At 45.3% G+C, this 19,722-nt stretch overlaps 15 non-coding genes and 1 pseudogene across 15 annotated transcripts; all 16 read right to left on the bottom strand.

Moving 5' to 3' along the window:
- Positions 1–78: 78 nt before the first annotated feature.
- LOC141203539 (U2 spliceosomal RNA) lies at positions 79–269 on the bottom strand. Its single transcript, XR_012274578.1, has one exon. It is a non-coding gene; the product is annotated as a U2 spliceosomal RNA (small nuclear RNA).
- Positions 270–1,384: 1,115 nt separating this feature from the next.
- Positions 1,385–1,575, bottom strand: LOC141203538 (U2 spliceosomal RNA). The gene has a single exon (XR_012274577.1). It is a non-coding gene; the product is annotated as a U2 spliceosomal RNA (small nuclear RNA).
- A 1,115-nt stretch (positions 1,576–2,690) lies between these two features.
- LOC141203537 (U2 spliceosomal RNA) lies at positions 2,691–2,881 on the bottom strand. The gene has a single exon (XR_012274576.1). It is a non-coding gene; the product is annotated as a U2 spliceosomal RNA (small nuclear RNA).
- A 1,115-nt stretch (positions 2,882–3,996) lies between these two features.
- Positions 3,997–4,187, bottom strand: LOC141203837 (U2 spliceosomal RNA). The gene has a single exon (XR_012274861.1). It is a non-coding gene; the product is annotated as a U2 spliceosomal RNA (small nuclear RNA).
- A 1,115-nt stretch (positions 4,188–5,302) lies between these two features.
- Positions 5,303–5,493, bottom strand: LOC141203535 (U2 spliceosomal RNA). Its single transcript, XR_012274574.1, has one exon. It is a non-coding gene; the product is annotated as a U2 spliceosomal RNA (small nuclear RNA).
- Positions 5,494–6,608: 1,115 nt separating this feature from the next.
- On the bottom strand, positions 6,609–6,799 carry LOC141203534 (U2 spliceosomal RNA). The gene has a single exon (XR_012274573.1). It is a non-coding gene; the product is annotated as a U2 spliceosomal RNA (small nuclear RNA).
- A 1,115-nt stretch (positions 6,800–7,914) lies between these two features.
- Positions 7,915–8,105, bottom strand: LOC141203533 (U2 spliceosomal RNA). Its single transcript, XR_012274572.1, has one exon. It is a non-coding gene; the product is annotated as a U2 spliceosomal RNA (small nuclear RNA).
- Positions 8,106–9,223: 1,118 nt separating this feature from the next.
- LOC141203578 (U2 spliceosomal RNA) lies at positions 9,224–9,414 on the bottom strand. The gene has a single exon (XR_012274614.1). It is a non-coding gene; the product is annotated as a U2 spliceosomal RNA (small nuclear RNA).
- A 1,112-nt stretch (positions 9,415–10,526) lies between these two features.
- Positions 10,527–10,717, bottom strand: LOC141203532 (U2 spliceosomal RNA). Its single transcript, XR_012274571.1, has one exon. It is a non-coding gene; the product is annotated as a U2 spliceosomal RNA (small nuclear RNA).
- A 1,114-nt stretch (positions 10,718–11,831) lies between these two features.
- Positions 11,832–12,014, bottom strand: LOC141203296 (U2 spliceosomal RNA). The gene has a single exon (XR_012274404.1). It is a non-coding gene; the product is annotated as a U2 spliceosomal RNA (small nuclear RNA).
- A 799-nt stretch (positions 12,015–12,813) lies between these two features.
- Positions 12,814–12,905, bottom strand: LOC141203353 (U2 spliceosomal RNA; annotated as a pseudogene).
- Positions 12,906–14,020: 1,115 nt separating this feature from the next.
- On the bottom strand, positions 14,021–14,211 carry LOC141203531 (U2 spliceosomal RNA). Its single transcript, XR_012274570.1, has one exon. It is a non-coding gene; the product is annotated as a U2 spliceosomal RNA (small nuclear RNA).
- A 1,115-nt stretch (positions 14,212–15,326) lies between these two features.
- On the bottom strand, positions 15,327–15,517 carry LOC141203530 (U2 spliceosomal RNA). Its single transcript, XR_012274569.1, has one exon. It is a non-coding gene; the product is annotated as a U2 spliceosomal RNA (small nuclear RNA).
- A 1,115-nt stretch (positions 15,518–16,632) lies between these two features.
- On the bottom strand, positions 16,633–16,823 carry LOC141203529 (U2 spliceosomal RNA). The gene has a single exon (XR_012274568.1). It is a non-coding gene; the product is annotated as a U2 spliceosomal RNA (small nuclear RNA).
- A 1,115-nt stretch (positions 16,824–17,938) lies between these two features.
- LOC141203528 (U2 spliceosomal RNA) lies at positions 17,939–18,129 on the bottom strand. Its single transcript, XR_012274567.1, has one exon. It is a non-coding gene; the product is annotated as a U2 spliceosomal RNA (small nuclear RNA).
- A 1,115-nt stretch (positions 18,130–19,244) lies between these two features.
- Positions 19,245–19,435, bottom strand: LOC141203526 (U2 spliceosomal RNA). Its single transcript, XR_012274566.1, has one exon. It is a non-coding gene; the product is annotated as a U2 spliceosomal RNA (small nuclear RNA).
- Positions 19,436–19,722: the final 287 nt, after the last annotated feature.

The raw sequence follows: 19,722 nt of genomic DNA, 5'->3' as shown, positions 1-19,722 counted from the left end.
CCCAAAATCCGACAAACAAGCAAAATGAACAAAAAACATTGAATTCAATTCTTTCTGATTTTAGAAACTGCATTAAAGAAGGGGTGCACCGGTCCTGGAGATACTGCAATACCAGGTCAATGCGTGGAGTGGACAGAGCAAGCTCTTTTTCCATCTCCCTGTTCTAAAAATCCATTTAATATATGGTCCCCAGATAGGGGACGTATCAGATATTAAACTGATAAGAACAGATACTACACTTGATCTTAGCCAAAAGGCCGAGAAGCGATAACCAGAATTGGTTTCAAACTACGGAGCCACCCAAGGATCCTGAAAAGTCCATTTGTGGAGATGAGCTCCTGGACTCCCGTTAAGAAGACATGTTGTCAACCTCTAGATCCCTTACATGCCTGCACTTTTCGGCTTGCTGCTGCTGCAATCCACGCGTTTTAGATCTGCATAACTCCACCTCTTTAAACACAGCACCTTCACCCCCTGCTGTTCCCACCCGCCTCAACACCGTTGGAAGGGAGGAGAACCAATTAAGGCGGGGGGTGGGGTGGAACGAGCAGCTGTCTACCCTTAGCAGGAGGGCTCCTGATTACATACCTCTCCTGCTGCTGCTGCTGCTGGCTGTCCAGCAGCAGACTGAAGGTGGCTGCTGCTGTGCACAGGTATATAAAGGCTCAGAGCCTATTATGACACGCGCAGCCAGCGTTCCATTGCCACATTCCATCTACTGCAGGCAGGATACCTGGCTGGCTGAATGTCGCTGAGAAGCTCACAGAGACCGCCATAAGCAACAGTTTAACAGAATGCCACAGACTAATCAACCAAACTTTTTGGGTTGGGTTCTCTTTTATAGTCTGCAGGCATTAAATGAAAGAAGTCAGTGTTCCAGCAGAAGGAGACAACGTTTCAGAAAAGGCATTGTAGCAAACCAAAAAAGAAATTTTAAGCGCAGCAGAGTAAGCAGCGCACATACCTGTTAGCTCAGGTGAGTTTAAAAGGCTGCTGTTGATAACAAGGGCATTTGCTAAATAGATGGTGTGTGTGCAACAATATACTGAAAGGTCAATTATATTGTGCAGCTTATCTCACCACCTGTAGTTATTTAGGTGAAAGCTCCAAAATGCTTGCCTAATATGTCTGTTTATCCAAAAGGAAGTAAAAAGGGAGAGCTAGAAAGATAGCATTGCATCACATTACATGGCAATGCAATGCACAGTTGCTGAAGTTGAACCAAAATGAGCTTGTAATCTGGCTTCTGCAACTTTGAACATGAAAAATCCAATGAGGAGAAGAAAAGCAAAGCCAAAGAGTCCATCCCAAAATCCGACAAACAAGCAAAATGAACAAAAAACATTGAATTCAATTCTTTCTGATTTTAGAAACTGCATTAAAGAAGGGGTGCACCGGTCCTGGAGATACTGCAATACCAGGTCAATGCGTGGAGTGGACAGAGCAAGCTCTTTTTCCATCTCCCTGTTCTAAAAATCCATTTAATATATGGTCCCCAGATAGGGGACGTATCAGATATTAAACTGATAAGAACAGATACTACACTTGATCTTAGCCAAAAGGCCGAGAAGCGATAACCAGAATTGGTTTCAAACTACGGAGCCACCCAAGGATCCTGAAAAGTCCATTTGTGGAGATGAGCTCCTGGACTACCGTTAAGAAGACATGTTGTCAACCTCTAGATCCCTTACATGCCTGCACTTTTCGGCTTGCTGCTGCTGCAATCCACGCGTTTTAGATCTGCATAACTCCACCTCTTTAAACACAGCACCTTCACCCCCTGCTGTTCCCACCTGCCTCAACACCGTTGGAAGGGAGGAGAACCAATTAAGGCGGGGGGTGGGGTGGAACGAGCAGCTGTCTACCCTTAGCAGGAGGGCTCCTGATTACATACCTCTCCTGCTGCTGCTGCTGCTGGCTGTCCAGCAGCAGACTGAAGGTGGCTGCTGCTGTGCACAGGTATATAAAGGCTCAGAGCCTATTATGACACGCGCAGCCAGCGTTCCATTGCCACATTCCATCTACTGCAGGCAGGATACCTGGCTGGCTGAATGTCACTGAGAAGCTCACAGAGACCGCCATAAGCAGCAGTTTAACAGAATGCCACAGACTAATCAACCAAACTTTTTGGGTTGGGTTCTCTTTTATAGTCTGCAGGCATTAAATGAAAGAAGTCAGTGTTCCAGCAGAGGGAGACAACGTTTCAGAAAAGGCATTGTAGCAAACCAAAAAAGAAATTTTAAGCGCAGCAGAGTAACCAGCGCACATACCTGTTAGCTCAGGTGAGTTTAAAAGGCTGCTGTTGATAACAAGGGCATTTGCTAAATAGATGGTGTGTGTGCAACAATATACTGAAAGGTCAATTATATTGTGCAGCTTATCTCACCACCTGTAGTTATTTAGGTGAAAGCTCCAAAATGCTTGCCTAATATGTCTGTTTATCCAAAAGGAAGTAAAAAGGGAGAGCTAGAAAGACAGCATTGCATCACATTACATGGCAATGCAATGCACAGTTGCTGAAGTTGAACCAAAATGAGCTTGTAATCTGGCTTCTGCAACTTTGAACATGAAAAATCCAATGAGGAGAAGAAAAGCAAAGCCAAAGAGTCCATCCCAAAATCCGACAAACAAGCAACATGAACAAAAAACATTGAATTCAATTCTTTCTGATTTTAGAAACTGCATTAAAGAAGGGGTGCACCGGTCCTGGAGATACTGCAATACCAGGTCAATGCGTGGAGTGGACAGAGCAAGCTCTTTTTCCATCTCCCTGTTCTAAAAATCCATTTAATATATGGTCCCCAGATAGGGGACGTATCAGATATTAAACTGATAAGAACAGATACTACACTTGATCTTAGCCAAAAGGCCGAGAAGCGATAACCAGAATTGGTTTCAAACTACGGAGCCACCCAAGGATCCTGAAAAGTCCATTTGTGGAGATGAGCTCCTGGACTCCCGTTAAGAAGACATGTTGTCAACCTCTAGATCCCTTACATGCCTGCACTTTTCGGCTTGCTGCTGCTGCAATCCACGCGTTTTAGATCTGCATAACTCCACCTCTTTAAACACAGCACCTTCACCCCCTGCTGTTCCCACCCGCCTCAACACCGTTGGAAGGGAGGAGAACCAATTAAGGCGGGGGGTGGGGTGGAACGAGCAGCTGTCTACCCTTAGCAGGAGGGCTCCTGATTACATACCTCTCCTGCTGCTGCTGCTGCTGGCTGTCCAGCAGCAGACTGAAGGTGGCTGCTGCTGTGCACAGGTATATAAAGGCTCAGAGCCTATTATGACACGCGCAGCCAGCGTTCCATTGCCACATTCCATCTACTGCAGGCAGGATACCTGGCTGGCTGAATGTCGCTGAGAAGCTCACAGAGACCGCCATAAGCAACAGTTTAACAGAATGCCACAGACTAATCAACCAAACTTTTTGGGTTGGGTTCTCTTTTATAGTCTGCAGGCATTAAATGAAAGAAGTCAGTGTTCCAGCAGAGGGAGACAACGTTTCAGAAAAGGCATTGTAGCAAACCAAAAAAGAAATTTTAAGCGCAGCAGAGTAACCAGCGCACATACCTGTTAGCTCAGGTGAGTTTAAAAGGCTGCTGTTGATAACAAGGGCATTTGCTAAATAGATGGTGTGTGTGCAACAATATACTGAAAGGTCAATTATATTGTGCAGCTTATCTCACCACCTGTAGTTATTTAGGTGAAAGCTCCAAAATGCTTGCCTAATATGTCTGTTTATCCAAAAGGAAGTAAAAAGGGAGAGCTAGAAAGATAGCATTGCATCACATTACATGGCAATGCAATGCACAGTTGCTGAAGTTGAACCAAAATGAGCTTGTAATCTGGCTTCTGCAACTTTGAACATGAAAAATCCAATGAGGAGAAGAAAAGCAAAGCCAAAGAGTCCATCCCAAAATCCGACAAACAAGCAAAATGAACAAAAAACATTGAATTCAATTCTTTCTGATTTTAGAAACTGCATTAAAGAAGGGGTGCACCGGTCCTGGAGATACTGCAATACCAGGTCAATACGTGGAGTGGACAAAGCAAGCTCTTTTTCCATCTCCCTGTTCTAAAAATCCATTTAATATATGGTCCCCAGATAGGGGACGTATCAGATATTAAACTGATAAGAACAGATACTACACTTGATCTTAGCCAAAAGGCCGAGAAGCGATAACCAGAATTGGTTTCAAACTACGGAGCCACCCAAGGATCCTGAAAAGTCCATTTGTGGAGATGAGCTCCTGGACTCCCGTTAAGAAGACATGTTGTCAACCTCTAGATCCCTTACATGCCTGCACTTTTCGGCTTGCTGCTGCTGCAATCCACGCGTTTTAGATCTGCATAACTCCACCTCTTTAAACACAGCACCTTCACCCCCTGCTGTTCCCACCCGCCTCAACACCGTTGGAAGGGAGGAGAACCAATTAAGGCGGGGGGTGGGGTGGAACGAGCAGCTGTCTACCCTTAGCAGGAGGGCTCCTGATTACATACCTCTCCTGCTGCTGCTGCTGCTGGCTGTCCAGCAGCAGACTGAAGGTGGCTGCTGCTGTGCACAGGTATATAAAGGCTCAGAGCCTATTATGACACGCGCAGCCAGCGTTCCATTGCCACATTCCATCTACTGCAGGCAGGATACCTGGCTGGCTGAATGTCGCTGAGAAGCTCACAGAGACCGCCATAAGCAACAGTTTAACAGAATGCCACAGACTAATCAACCAAACTTTTTGGGTTGGGTTCTCTTTTATAGTCTGCAGGCATTAAATGAAAGAAGTCAGTGTTCCAGCAGAGGGAGACAACGTTTCAGAAAAGGCATTGTAGCAAACCAAAAAAGAAATTTTAAGCGCAGCAGAGTAACCAGCGCACATACCTGTTAGCTCAGGTGAGTTTAAAAGGCTGCTGTTGATAACAAGGGCATTTGCTAAATAGATGGTGTGTGTGCAACAATATACTGAAAGGTCAATTATATTGTGCAGCTTATCTCACCACCTGTAGTTATTTAGGTGAAAGCTCCAAAATGCTTGCCTAATATGTCTGTTTATCCAAAAGGAAGTAAAAAGGGAGAGCTAGAAAGATAGCATTGCATCACATTACATGGCAATGCAATGCACAGTTGCTGAAGTTGAACCAAAATGAGCTTGTAATCTGGCTTCTGCAACTTTGAACATGAAAAATCCAATGAGGAGAAGAAAAGCAAAGCCAAAGAGTCCATCCCAAAATCCGACAAACAAGCAAAATGAACAAAAAACATTGAATTCAATTCTTTCTGATTTTAGAAACTGCATTAAAGAAGGGGTGCACCGGTCCTGGAGATACTGCAATACCAGGTCAATGCGTGGAGTGGACAGAGCAAGCTCTTTTTCCATCTCCCTGTTCTAAAAATCCATTTAATATATGGTCCCCAGATAGGGGACGTATCAGATATTAAACTGATAAGAACAGATACTACACTTGATCTTAGCCAAAAGGCCGAGAAGCGATAACCAGAATTGGTTTCAAACTACGGAGCCACCCAAGGATCCTGAAAAGTCCATTTGTGGAGATGAGCTCCTGGACTCCCGTTAAGAAGACATGTTGTCAACCTCTAGATCCCTTACATGCCTGCACTTTTCGGCTTGCTGCTGCTGCAATCCACGCGTTTTAGATCTGCATAACTCCACCTCTTTAAACACAGCACCTTCACCCCCTGCTGTTCCCACCCGCCTCAACACCGTTGGAAGGGAGGAGAACCAATTAAGGCGGGGGGTGGGGTGGAACGAGCAGCTGTCTACCCTTAGCAGGAGGGCTCCTGATTACATACCTCTCCTGCTGCTGCTGCTGCTGGCTGTCCAGCAGCAGACTGAAGGTGGCTGCTGCTGTGCACAGGTATATAAAGGCTCAGAGCCTATTATGACACGCGCAGCCAGCGTTCCATTGCCACATTCCATCTACTGCAGGCAGGATACCTGGCTGGCTGAATGTCGCTGAGAAGCTCACAAAGACCGCCATAAGCAACAGTTTAACAGAATGCCACAGACTAATCAACCAAACTTTTTGGGTTGGGTTCTCTTTTATAGTCTGCAGGCATTAAATGAAAGAAGTCAGTGTTCCAGCAGAGGGAGACAACGTTTCAGAAAAGGCATTGTAGCAAACCAAAAAAGAAATTTTAAGCGCAGCAGAGTAACCAGCGCACATACCTGTTAGCTCAGGTGAGTTTAAAAGGCTGCTGTTGATAACAAGGGCATTTGCTAAATAGATGGTGTGTGTGCAACAATATACTGAAAGGTCAATTATATTGTGCAGCTTATCTCACCACCTGTAGTTATTTAGGTGAAAGCTCCAAAATGCTTGCCTAATATGTCTGTTTATCCAAAAGGAAGTAAAAAGGGAGAGCTAGAAAGATAGCATTGCATCACATTACATGGCAATGCAATGCACAGTTGCTGAAGTTGAACCAAAATGAGCTTGTAATCTGGCTTCTGCAACTTTGAACATGAAAAATCCAATGAGGAGAAGAAAAGCAAAGCCAAAGAGTCCATCCCAAAATCCGACAAACAAGCAAAATGAACAAAAAACATTGAATTCAATTCTTTCTGATTTTAGAAACTGCATTAAAGAAGGGGTGCACCGGTCCTGGAGATACTGCAATACCAGGTCAATGCGTGGAGTGGACAGAGCAAGCTCTTTTTCCATCTCCCTGTTCTAAAAATCCATTTAATATATGGTCCCCAGATAGGGGACGTATCAGATATTAAACTGATAAGAACAGATACTACACTTGATCTTAGCCAAAAGGCCGAGAAGCGATAACCAGAATTGGTTTCAAACTACGGAGCCACCCAAGGATCCTGAAAAGTCCATTTGTGGAGATGAGCTCCTGGACTCCCGTTAAGAAGACATGTTGTCAACCTCTAGATCCCTTACATGCCTGCACTTTTCGGCTTGCTGCTGCTGCAATCCACGCGTTTTAGATCTGCATAACTCCACCTCTTTAAACACAGCACCTTCACCCCCTGCTGTTCCCACCCGCCTCAACACCGTTGGAAGGGAGGAGAACCAATTAAGGCGGGGGGTGGGGTGGAACGAGCAGCTGTCTACCCTTAGCAGGAGGGCTCCTGATTACATACCTCTCCTGCTGCTGCTGCTGCTGGCTGTCCAGCAGCAGACTGAAGGTGGCTGCTGCTGTGCACAGGTATATAAAGGCTCAGAGCCTATTATGACACGCGCAGCCAGCGTTCCATTGCCACATTCCATCTACTGCAGGCAGGATACCTGGCTGGCTGAATGTCGCTGAGAAGCTCACAGAGACCGCCATAAGCAACAGTTTAACAGAATGCCACAGACTAATCAACCAAACTTTTTGGGTTGGGTTCTCTTTTATAGTCTGCAGGCATTAAATGAAAGAAGTCAGTGTTCCAGCAGAGGGAGACAACGTTTCAGAAAAGGCATTGTAGCAAACCAAAAAAGAAATTTTAAGCGCAGCAGAGTAACCAGCGCACATACCTGTTAGCTCAGGTGAGTTTAAAAGGCTGCTGTTGATAACAAGGGCATTTGCTAAATAGATGGTGTGTGTGCAACAATATACTGAAAGGTCAATTATATTGTGCAGCTTATCTCACCACCTGTAGTTATTTAGGTGAAAGCTCCAAAATGCTTGCCTAATATGTCTGTTTATCCAAAAGGAAGTAAAAAGGGAGAGCTAGAAAGATAGCATTGCATCACATTACATGGCAATGCAATGCACAGTTGCTGAAGTTGAACCAAAATGAGCTTGTAATCTGGCTTCTGCAACTTTGAACATGAAAAATCCAATGAGGAGAAGAAAAGCAAAGCCAAAGAGTCCATCCCAAAATCCGACAAACAAGCAAAATGAACAAAAAACATTGAATTCAATTCTTTCTGATTTTAGAAACTGCATTAAAGAAGGGGTGCACCGGTCCTGGAGATACTGCAATACCAGGTCAATGCGTGGAGTGGACAGAGCAAGCTCTTTTTCCATCTCCCTGTTCTAAAAATCCATTTAATATATGGTCCCCAGATAGGGGACGTATCAGATATTAAACTGATAAGAACAGATACTACACTTGATCTTAGCCAAAAGGCCGAGAAGCGATAACCAGAATTGGTTTCAAACTACGGAGCCACCCAAGGATCCTGAAAAGTCCATTTGTGGAGATGAGCTCCTGGACTCCCGTTAAGAAGACATGTTGTCAACCTCTAGATCCCTTACATGCCTGCACTTTTCGGCTTGCTGCTGCTGCAATCCACGCGTTTTAGATCTGCATAACTCCACCTCTTTAAACACAGCACCTTCACCCCCTGCTGTTCCCACCCGCCTCAACACCGTTGGAAGGGAGGAGAACCAATTAAGGCGGGGGGTGGGGTGGAACGAGCAGCTGTCTACCCTTAGCAGGAGGGCTCCTGATTACATACCTCTCCTGCTGCTGCTGCTGCTGCTGGCTGTCCAACAGCAGACTGAAGGTGGCTGCTGCTGTGCACAGGTATATAAAGGCTCAGAGCCTATTATGACACGCGCAGCCAGCGTTCCATTGCCACATTCCATCTACTGCAGGCAGGATACCTGGCTGGCTGAATGTCGCTAAGAAGCTCACAGAGACCGCCATAAGCAACAGTTTAACAGAATGCCACAGACTAATCAACCAAACTTTTTGGGTTGGGTTCTCTTTTATAGTCTGCAGGCATTAAATGAAAGAAGTCAGTGTTCCAGCAGAGGGAGACAATGTTTCAGAAAAGGCATTGTAGCAAACCAAAAAAGAAATTTTAAGCGCAGCAGAGTAACCAGCGCACATACCTGTTAGCTCAGGTGAGTTTAAAAGGCTGCTGTTGATAACAAGGGCATTTGCTAAATAGATGGTGTGTGTGCAACAATATACTGAAAGGTCAATTATATTGTGCAGCTTATCTCACCACCTGTAGTTATTTAGGTGAAAGCTCCAAAATGCTTGCCTAATATGTCTGTTTATCCAAAAGGAAGTAAAAAGGGAGAGCTAGAAAGATAGCATTGCATCACATTACATGGCAATGCAATGCACAGTTGCTGAAGTTGAACCAAAATGAGCTTGTAATCTGGCTTCTGCAACTTTGAACATGAAAAATCCAATGAGGAGAAGAAAAGCAAAGCCAAAGAGTCCATCCCAAAATCTGACAAACAAGCAAAATGAACAAAAAACATTGAATTCAATTCTTTCTGATTTTAGAAACTGCATTAAAGAAGGGGTGCACCGGTCCTGGAGATACTGCAATACCAGGTCAATGCGTGGAGTGGACAGAGCAAGCTCTTTTTCCATCTCCCTGTTCTAAAAATCAATTTAATATATGGTCCCCAGATAGGGGACGTATCAGATATTAAACTGATAAGAACAGATACTACACTTGATCTTAGCCAAAAGGCCGAGAAGCGATAACCAGAATTGGTTTCAAACTACGGAGCCACCCAAGGATCCTGAAAAGTCCATTTGTGGAGATGAGCTCCTGGACTCCCGTTAAGAAGACATGTTGTCAACCTCTAGATCCCTTACATGCCTGCACTTTTCGGCTTGCTGCTGCTGCAATCCACGCGTTTTAGATCTGCATAACTCCACCTCTTTAAACACAGCACCTTCACCCCCTGCTGTTCCCACCCGCCTCAACACCGTTGGAAGGGAGGAGAACCAATTAAGGCGGGGGGTGGGGTGGAACGAGCAGCTGTCTACCCTTAGCAGGAGGGCTCCTGATTACATACCTCTCCTGCTGCTGCTGCTGGCTGTCCAGCAGCAGACTGAAGGTGGCTGCTGCTGTGCACAGGTATATAAAGGCTCAGAGCCTATTATGACACGCGCAGCCAGCGTTCCATTGCCACATTCCATCTACTGCAGGCAGGATACCTGGCTGGCTGAATGTCGCTGAGAAGCTCACAGAGACCGCCATAAGCAACAGTTTAACAGAATGCCACAGACTAATCAACCAAACTTTTTGGGTTGGGTTCTCTTTTATAGTCTGCAGGCATTAAATGAAAGAAGTCAGTGTTCCAGCAGAGGGAGACAACGTTTCAGAAAAGGCATTGTAGCAAACCAAAAAAGAAATTTTAAGCGCAGCAGAGTAACCAGCGCACATACCTGTTAGCTCAGGTGAGTTTAAAAGGCTGCTGTTGATAACAAGGGCATTTGCTAAATAGATGGTGTGTGTGCAACAATATACTGAAAGGTCAATTATATTGTGCAGCTTATCTCACCACCTGTAGTTATTTAGGTGAAAGCTCCAAAATGCTTGCCTAATATGTCTGTTTATCCAAAAGGAAGTAAAAAGGGAGAGCTAGAAAGATAGCATTGCATCACATTACATGGCAATGCAATGCACAGTTGCTGAAGTTGAACCAAAATGAGCTTGTAATCTGGCTTCTGCAACTTTGAACATGAAAAATCCAATGAGGAGAAGAAAAGCAAAGCCAAAGAGTCCATCCCAAAATCCGACAAACAAGCAAAATGAACAAAAAACATTGAATTCAATTCTTTCTGATTTTAGAAACTGCATTAAAGAAGGGGTGCACCGGTCCTGGAGATACTGCAATACCAGGTCAATGCGTGGAGTGGACAGAGCAAGCTCTTTTTCCATCTCCCTGTTCTAAAAATCCATTTAATATATGGTCCCCAGATAGGGGACGTATCAGATATTAAACTGATAAGAACAGATACTACACTTGATCTTAGCCAAAAGGCCGAGAAGCGATAACCAGAATTGGTTTCAAACTACGGAGCCACCCAAGGATCCTGAAAAGTCCATTTGTGGAGATGAGCTCCTGGACTCCCGTTAAGAAGACATGTTGTCAACCTCTAGATCCCTTACATGCCTGCACTTTTCGGCTTGCTGCTGCTGCAATCCACGCATTTTAGATCTGCATAACTCCACCTCTTTAAACACAGCACCTTCACCCCCTGCTGTTCCCACCCGCCTCAACACCGTTGGAAGGGAGGAGAACCAATTAAGGCGGGGGGTGGGGTGGAACGAGCAGCTGTCTACCCTTAGCAGGAGGGCTCCTGATTACATACCTCTCCTGCTGCTGCTGCTGCTGGCTGTCCAGCAGCAGACTGAAGGTGGCTGCTGCTGTGCACAGGTATATAAAGGCTCAGAGCCTATTATGACACGCGCAGCCAGCGTTCCATTGCCACATTCCATCTACTGCAGGCAGGATACCTGGCTGGCTGAATGTCGCTGAGAAGCTCACAGAGACCGCCATAAGCAACAGTTTAACAGAATGCCAAGACTAATCAACCAAACTTTTTGGGTTGGGTTCTCTTTTATAGTCTGCAGGCATTAAATGAAAGAAGTCAGTGTTCCAGCAGAGGGAGACAACGTTTCAGAAAAGGCATTGTAGCAAACCAAAAAAGAAATTTTAAGCGCAGCAGAGTAACCAGCGCACATACCTGTTAGCTCAGGTGAGTTTAAAAGGCTGCTGTTGATAACAAGGGCATTTGCTAAATAGATGGTGTGTGTGCAACAATATACTGAAAGGTCAATTATATTGTGCAGCTTATCTCACCACCTGTAGTTATTTAGGTGAAAGCTCCAAAATGCTTGCCTAATATGTCTGTTTATCCAAAAGGAAGTAAAAAGGGAGAGCTAGAAAGATAGCATTGCATCACATTACATGGCAATGCAATGCACAGTTGCTGAAGTTGAACCAAAATGAGCTTGTAATCTGGCTTCTGCAACTTTGAACATGATAAATCCAGTGAGGAGAAGAAAAGCAAAGCCAAAGATTCCATCCCAAAATCCGACAAACAAGCAAAATGAACAAAAAACATTGAATTCAATTCTTTCTGATTTTAGAAACTGCATTAAAGAAGGGGTGCACCGGTCCTGGAGATACTGCAATACCAGGTCAATGCGTGGAGTGGACAGAGCAAGCTCTTTTTCCATCTCCTTGTTCTAAAAATCCATTTATTATATGGTCCCCAGATATGGGACGTATCAGATATTAAACTGATGAGAACAGATTTTTTTTTTTTTTTTTTCGAAAGCCCGAATTCGTGTACAAAACCCGAGTGCGCTTAAAAAAGTGACAAGTGCCACAAAAAAAAGTGCACTAGGATGCTGGTCTTCTTGAAACCCTCTCCAAAAGGAGAAGGGTCCCCCAAACCATTCCCCGTCCCTCCGAGCCAGAAGGCCACAGCGAGGCACAGGGACAAATAGCCACCTCCAGCCGGAGCCAGAGGCGACCCAATCTTACCTTCAATACCTGCCCGAGTTCTCACCCGAGCAAGGCACTGGGAGCCAAAGACTGTGCTCCCCTCCCGGAAGAGGGGAGCCAACAACGCTCTCCTCCCGAAAGAGGAGAGCCAGGGGGGTTCAGGGGGGAGCGGAACCTGATGGCCACACACTCCCCCCCTAGACCTGCCAAGAGAGGAACCCGTAAGGGAACCGCATCCCGACAAAATCCTAGTAAGGACGTGGACACACGTGAAAAAGTGGACACACAGTGACAAAAAAAAATTAAATAAATAGTGAAGGTTTCACAGTATAATACTGCCCGGACCTTCGACCGGGAATTGAAAAATTCCCCATCCTAAGGCCAGAAGGCCCGGAATAAGGGTGTGTGTGAAGAAAGAAATATTGAAGTGCTAGTGCAAATGTGCCATAAACTCAAGTGGGGTTCCCAATCCCAGTGAGTTAAGGCACCCCAGGGTCACCACTCCTGGGGCACTTCACACTTCGGGCTTTCGATCTTCCCCGGCCCAATGGCGTCGATCCTGGGGGGCCATGCTTTCCACCAGATGACTATATTAGCCACCTGGCATACTAACAAGCGCCTAAACCCCAGTGTGCATAATGTATCAATCTACTAGGGCGGCCAACATCCAAAACCGCCTTTTCGAAAGATACTACACTTGATCTTAGCCAAAAGGCCGAGAAGCGATAACCAGAATTGGTTTCAAACTACGGAGCCACCCAAGGATCCTGAAAAGTCCATTTGTGGAGATGAGCTCCTGGACTCCCGTTAAGAAGACATGTTGTCAACCTCTAGATCCCTTAGATGCCTGCACTTTTCGGCTTGCTGCTGCTGCAATCCACGCGTTTTAGATCTGCATAACTCCACCTCTTTAAACACAGCACCTTCACCCCCTGCTGTTCCCACCCGCCTCAACACCGTTGGAAGGGAGGAGAACCAATTAAGGCGGGGGGTGGGGTGGAACGAGCAGCTGTCTACCCTTAGCAGGAGGGCTCCTGATTACATACCTCTCCTGCTGCTGCTGCTGCTGGCTGTCCAGCAGCAGACTGAAGGTGGCTGCTGCTGTGCACAGGTATATAAAGGCTCAGAGCCTATTATGACACGCGCAGCCAGCGTTCCATTGCCACATTCCATCTACTGCAGGCAGGATACCTGGCTGGCTGAATGTCGCTGAGAAGCTCACAGAGACCGCCATAAGCAACAGTTTAACAGAATGCCACAGACTAATCAACCAAACTTTTTGGGTTGGGTTCTCTTTTATAGTCTGCAGGCATTAAATGAAAGAAGTCAGTGTTCCAGCAGAGGGAGACAACGTTTCAGAAAAGGCATTGTAGCAAACCAAAAAAGAAATTTTAAGCGCAGCAGAGTAACCAGCGCACATACCTGTTAGCTCAGGTGAGTTTAAAAGGCTGCTGTTGATAACAAGGGCATTTGCTAAATAGATGGTGTGTGTGCAACAATATACTGAAAGGTCAATTATATTGTGCAGCTTATCTCACCACCTGTAGTTATTTAGGTGAAAGCTCCAAAATGCTTGCCTAATATGTCTGTTTATCCAAAAGGAAGTAAAAAGGGAGAGCTAGAAAGATAGCATTGCATCACATTACATGGCAATGCAATGCACAGTTGCTGAAGTTGAACCAAAATGAGCTTGTAATCTGGCTTCTGCAACTTTGAACATGAAAAATCCAATGAGGAGAAGAAAAGCAAAGCCAAAGAGTCCATCCCAAAATCCGACAAACAAGCAAAATGAACAAAAAACATTGAATTCAATTCTTTCTGATTTTAGAAACTGCATTAAAGAAGGGGTGCACCGGTCCTGGAGATACTGCAATACCAGGTCAATGCGTGGAGTGGACAGAGCAAGCTCTTTTTCCATCTCCCTGTTCTAAAAATCCATTTAATATATGGTCCCCAGATAGGGGACGTATCAGATATTAAACTGATAAGAACAGATACTACACTTGATCTTAGCCAAAAGGCCGAGAAGCGATAACCAGAATTGGTTTCAAACTACGGAGCCACCCAAGGATCCTGAAAAGTCCATTTGTGGAGATGAGCTCCTGGACTCCCGTTAAGAAGACATGTTGTCAACCTCTAGATCCCTTACATGCCTGCACTTTTCGGCTTGCTGCTGCTGCAATCCACGCGTTTTAGATCTGCATAACTCCACCTCTTTAAACACAGCACCTTCACCCCCTGCTGTTCCCACCCGCCTCAACACCGTTGGAAGGGAGGAGAACCAATTAAGGCGGGGGGTGGGGTGGAACGAGCAGCTGTCTACCCTTAGCAGGAGGGCTCCTGATTACATACCTCTCCTGCTGCTGCTGCTGCTGGCTGTCCAGCAGCAGACTGAAGGTGGCTGCTGCTGTGCACAGGTATATAAAGGCTCAGAGCCTATTATGACACGCGCAGCCAGCGTTCCATTGCCACATTCCATCTACTGCAGACAGGATACCTGGCTGGCTGAATGTCGCTGAGAAGCTCACAGAGACCGCCATAAGCAACAGTTTAACAGAATGCCACAGACTAATCAACCAAACTTTTTGGGTTGGGTTCTCTTTTATAGTCTGCAGGCATTAAATGAAAGAAGTCAGTGTTCCAGCAGAGGGAGACAACGTTTCAGAAAAGGCATTGTAGCAAACCAAAAAAGAAATTTTAAGCGCAGCAGAGTAACCAGCGCACATACCTGTTAGCTCAGGTGAGTTTAAAAGGCTGCTGTTGATAACAAGGGCATTTGCTAAATAGATGGTGTGTGTGCAACAATATACTGAAAGGTCAATTATATTGTGCAGCTTATCTCACCACCTGTAGTTATTTAGGTGAAAGCTCCAAAATGCTTGCCTAATATGTCTGTTTATCCAAAAGGAAGTAAAAAGGGAGAGCTAGAAAGATAGCATTGCATCACATTACATGGCAATGCAATGCACAGTTGCTGAAGTTGAACCAAAATGAGCTTGTAATCTGGCTTCTGCAACTTTGAACATGAAAAATCCAATGAGGAGAAGAAAAGCAAAGCCAAAGAGTCCATCCCAAAATCCGACAAACAAGCAAAATGAACAAAAAACATTGAATTCAATTCTTTCTGATTTTAGAAACTGCATTAAAGAAGGGGTGCACCGGTCCTGGAGATACTGCAATACCAGGTCAATGCGTGGAGTGGACAGAGCAAGCTCTTTTTCCATCTCCCTGTTCTAAAAATCCATTTAATATATGGTCCCCAGATAGGGGACGTATCAGATATTAAACTGATAAGAACAGATACTACACTTGATCTTAGCCAAAAGGCCGAGAAGCGATAACCAGAATTGGTTTCAAACTACGGAGCCACCCAAGGATCCTGAAAAGTCCATTTGTGGAGATGAGCTCCTGGACTCCCGTTAAGAAGACATGTTGTCAACCTCTAGATCCCTTACATGCCTGCACTTTTCGGCTTGCTGCTGCTGCAATCCACGCGTTTTAGATCTGCATAACTCCACCTCTTTAAACACAGCACCTTCACCCCCTGCTGTTCCCACCCGCCTCAACACCGTTGGAAGGGAGGAGAACCAATTAAGGCGGGGGGTGGGGTGGAACGAGCAGCTGTCTACCCTTAGCAGGAGGGCTCCTGATTACATACCTCTCCTGCTGCTGCTGCTGCTGGCTGTCCAGCAGCAGACTGAAGGTGGCTGCTGCTGTGCACAGGTATATAAAGGCTCAGAGCCTATTATGACACGCGCAGCCAGCGTTCCATTGCCACATTCCATCTACTGCAGACAGGATACCTGGCTGGCTGAATGTCGCTGAGAAGCTCACAGAGACCGCCATAAGCAACAGTTTAACAGAATGCCACAGACTAATCAACCAAACTTTTTGGGTTGGGTTCTCTTTTATAGTCTGCAGGCATTAAATGAAAGAAGTCAGTGTTCCAGCAGAGGGAGACAACGTTTCAGAAAAGGCATTGTAGCAAACCAAAAAAGAAATTTTAAGCGCAGCAGAGTAACCAGCGCACATACCTGTTAGCTCAGGTGAGTTTAAAAGGCTGCTGTTGATAACAAGGGCATTTGCTAAATAGATGGTGTGTGTGCAACAATATACTGAAAGGTCAATTATATTGTGCAGCTTATCTCACCACCTGTAGTTATTTAGGTGAAAGCTCCAAAATGCTTGCCTAATATGTCTGTTTATCCAAAAGGAAGTAAAAAGGGAGAGCTAGAAAGATAGCATTGCATCACATTACATGGCAATGCAATGCACAGTTGCTGAAGTTGAACCAAAATGAGCTTGTAATCTGGCTTCTGCAACTTTGAACATGAAAAATCCAATGAGGAGAAGAAAAGCAAAGCCAAAGAGTCCATCCCAAAATCCGACAAACAAGCAAAATGAACAAAAAACATTGAATTCAATTCTTTCTGATTTTAGAAACTGCATTAAAGAAGGGGTGCACCGGTCCTGGAGATACTGCAATACCAGGTCAATGCGTGGAGTGGACAGAGCAAGCTCTTTTTCCATCTCCCTGTTCTAAAAATCCATTTAATATATGGTCCCCAGATAGGGGACGTATCAGATATTAAACTGATAAGAACAGATACTACACTTGATCTTAGCCAAAAGGCCGAGAAGCGATAACCAGAATTGGTTTCAAACTACGGAGCCACCCAAGGATCCTGAAAAGTCCATTTGTGGAGATGAGCTACTGGACTCCCGTTAAGAAGACATGTTGTCAACCTCTAGATCCCTTACATGCCTGCACTTTTCGGCTTGCTGCTGCTGCAATCCACGCGTTTTAGATCTGCATAACTCCACCTTTTTAAACACAGCACCTTCACCCCCTGCTGTTCCCACCCGCCTCAACACCGTTGGAAGGGAGGAGAACCAATTAAGGCGGGGGGTGGGGTGGAACGAGCAACTGTCTACCCTTAGCAGGAGGGCTCCTGATTACATACCTCTCCTGCTGCTGCTGCTGCTGGCTGTCCAGCAGCAGACTGAAGGTGGCTGCTGCTGTGCACAGGTATATAAAGGCTCAGAGCCTATTATGACACGCGCAGCCAGCGTTCCATTGCCACATTCCATCTACTGCAGGCAGGATACCTGGCTGGCTGAATGTCGCTGAGAAGCTCACAGAGACCGCCATAAGCAACAGTTTAACAGAATGCCACAGACTAATCAACCAAACTTTTTGGGTTGGGTTCTCTTTTATAGTCTGCAGGCATTAAATGAAAGAAGTCAGTGTTCCAGCAGAGGGAGACAACGTTTCAGAAAAGGCATTGTAGCAAACCAAAAAAGAAATTTTAAGCGCAGCAGAGTAACCAGCGCACATACCTGTTAGCTCAGGTGAGTTTAAAAGGCTGCTGTTGATAACAAGGGCATTTGCTAAATAGATGGTGTGTGTGCAACAATATACTGAAAGGTCAATTATATTGTGCAGCTTATCTCATCACCTGTAGTTATTTAGGTGAAAGCTCCAAAATGCTTGCCTAATATGTCTGTTTATCCAAAAGGAAGTAAAAAGGGAGAGCTAGAAAGATAGCATTGCATCACATTACATGGCAATGCAATGCACAGTTGCTGAAGTTGAACCAAAATGAGCTTGTAATCTGGCTTCTGCAACTTTGAACATGAAAAATCCAATGAGGAGAAGAAAAGCAAAGCCAAAGAGTCCATCCCAAAATCCGACAAACAAGCAAAATGAACAAAAAACATTGAATTCAATTCTTTCTGATTTTAGAAACTGCATTAAAGAAGGGGTGCACCGGTCCTGGAGATACTGCAATACCAGGTCAATGCGTGGAGTGGACAGAGCAAGCTCTTTTTCCATCTCCCTGTTCTAAAAATCCATTTAATATATGGTCCCCAGATAGGGGACGTATCAGATATTAAACTGATAAGAACAGATACTACACTTGATCTTAGCCAAAAGGCCGAGAAGCGATAACCAGAATTGGTTTCAAACTACGGAGCCACCCAAGGATCCTGAAAAGTCCATTTGTGGAGATGAGCTCCTGGACTCCCGTTAAGAAGACATGTTGTCAACCTCTAGATCCCTTACATGCCTGCACTTTTCGGCTTGCTGCTGCTGCAATCCACGCGTTTTAGATCTGCATAACTCCACCTCTTTAAACACAGCACCTTCACCCCCTGCTGTTCCCACCCGCCTCAACACCGTTGGAAGGGAGGAGAACCAATTAAGGCGGGGGGTGGGGTGGAACGAGCAGCTGTCTACCCTTAGCAGGAGGGCTCCTGATTACATACCTCTCCTGCTGCTGCTGCTGCTGGCTGTCCAGCAGCAGACTGAAGGTGGCTGCTGCTGTGCACAAGTATATAAAGGCTCAGAGCCTATTATGACACGCGCAGCCAGCGTTCCATTGCCACATTCCATCTACTGCAGGCAGGATACCTGGCTGGCTGAATGTCGCTGAGAAGCTCACAGAGACCGCCATAAGCAACAGTTTAACAGAATGCCACAGACTAATCAACCAAACTTTTTGGGTTGGGTTCTCTTTTATAGTCTGCAGGCATTAAATGAAAGAAGTCAGTGTTCCAGCAGAAGGAGACAACGTTTCAGAAAAGGCATTGTAGCAAACCAAAAAAGAAATTTTAAGCGCAGCAGAGTAACCAGCGCACATACCTGTTAGCTCAGGTGAGTTTAAAAGGCTGCTGTTGATAACAAGGGCATTTGCTAAATACATTGTGTGTGTGCAACAATATACTGAAAGGTCAATTATATTGTGCAGCTTATCTCACCACCTGTAGTTATTTAGGTGAAAGCTCCAAAATGCTTGCCTAATATGTCTGTTTATCCAAAAGGAAGTAAAAAGGGAGAGCTAGAAAGATAGCATTGCATCACATTACATGGCAATGCAATGCACAGTTGCTGAAGTTGAACCAAAATGAGCTTGTAATCTGGCTTCTGCAACTTTGAACATGAAAAATCCAATGAGGAGAAGAAAAGCAAAGCCAAAGAGTCCATCCCAAAATCCGACAAACAAGCAAAATGAACAAAAAACATTGAATTCAATTCTTTCTGATTTTAGAAACTGCATTAAAGAAGGGGTGCACCGGTCCTGGAGATACTGCAATACCAGGTCAATGCGTGGAGTGGACAGAGCAAGCTCTTTTTCCATCTCCCTGTTCTAAAAATCCATTTAATATATGGTCCCCAGATAGGGGACGTATCAGATATTAAACTGATAAGAACAGATACTACACTTGATCTTAGCCAAAAGGCCGAGAAGCGATAACCAGAATTGGTTTCAAACTACGGAGCCACCCAAGGATCCTGAAAAGTCCATTTGTGGAGATGAGCTCCTGGACTCCCGTTAAGAAGACATGTTGTCAACCTCTAGATCCCTTACATGCCTGCACTTTTCGGCTTGCTGCTGCTGCAATCCACGCGTTTTAGATCTGCATAACTCCACCTCTTTAAACACAGCACCTTCACCCCCTGCTGTTCCCACCCGCCTCAACACCGTTGGAAGGGAGGAGAACCAATTAAGGCGGGGGGTGGGGTGGAACGAGCAGCTGTC

Source organism: Phyllobates terribilis, unplaced genomic scaffold, assembly GCF_046119375.1.
Source record: "Phyllobates terribilis strain yellow unplaced genomic scaffold, ASM4611937v1 Scaffold_124__1_contigs__length_5142088, whole genome shotgun sequence".
NCBI lineage: Eukaryota > Metazoa > Chordata > Amphibia > Anura > Dendrobatidae > Phyllobates > Phyllobates terribilis.
The sequence above is the reverse complement of the archived record's forward strand: the minus strand, read 5'-3'. Positions and strand labels throughout refer to the sequence as shown.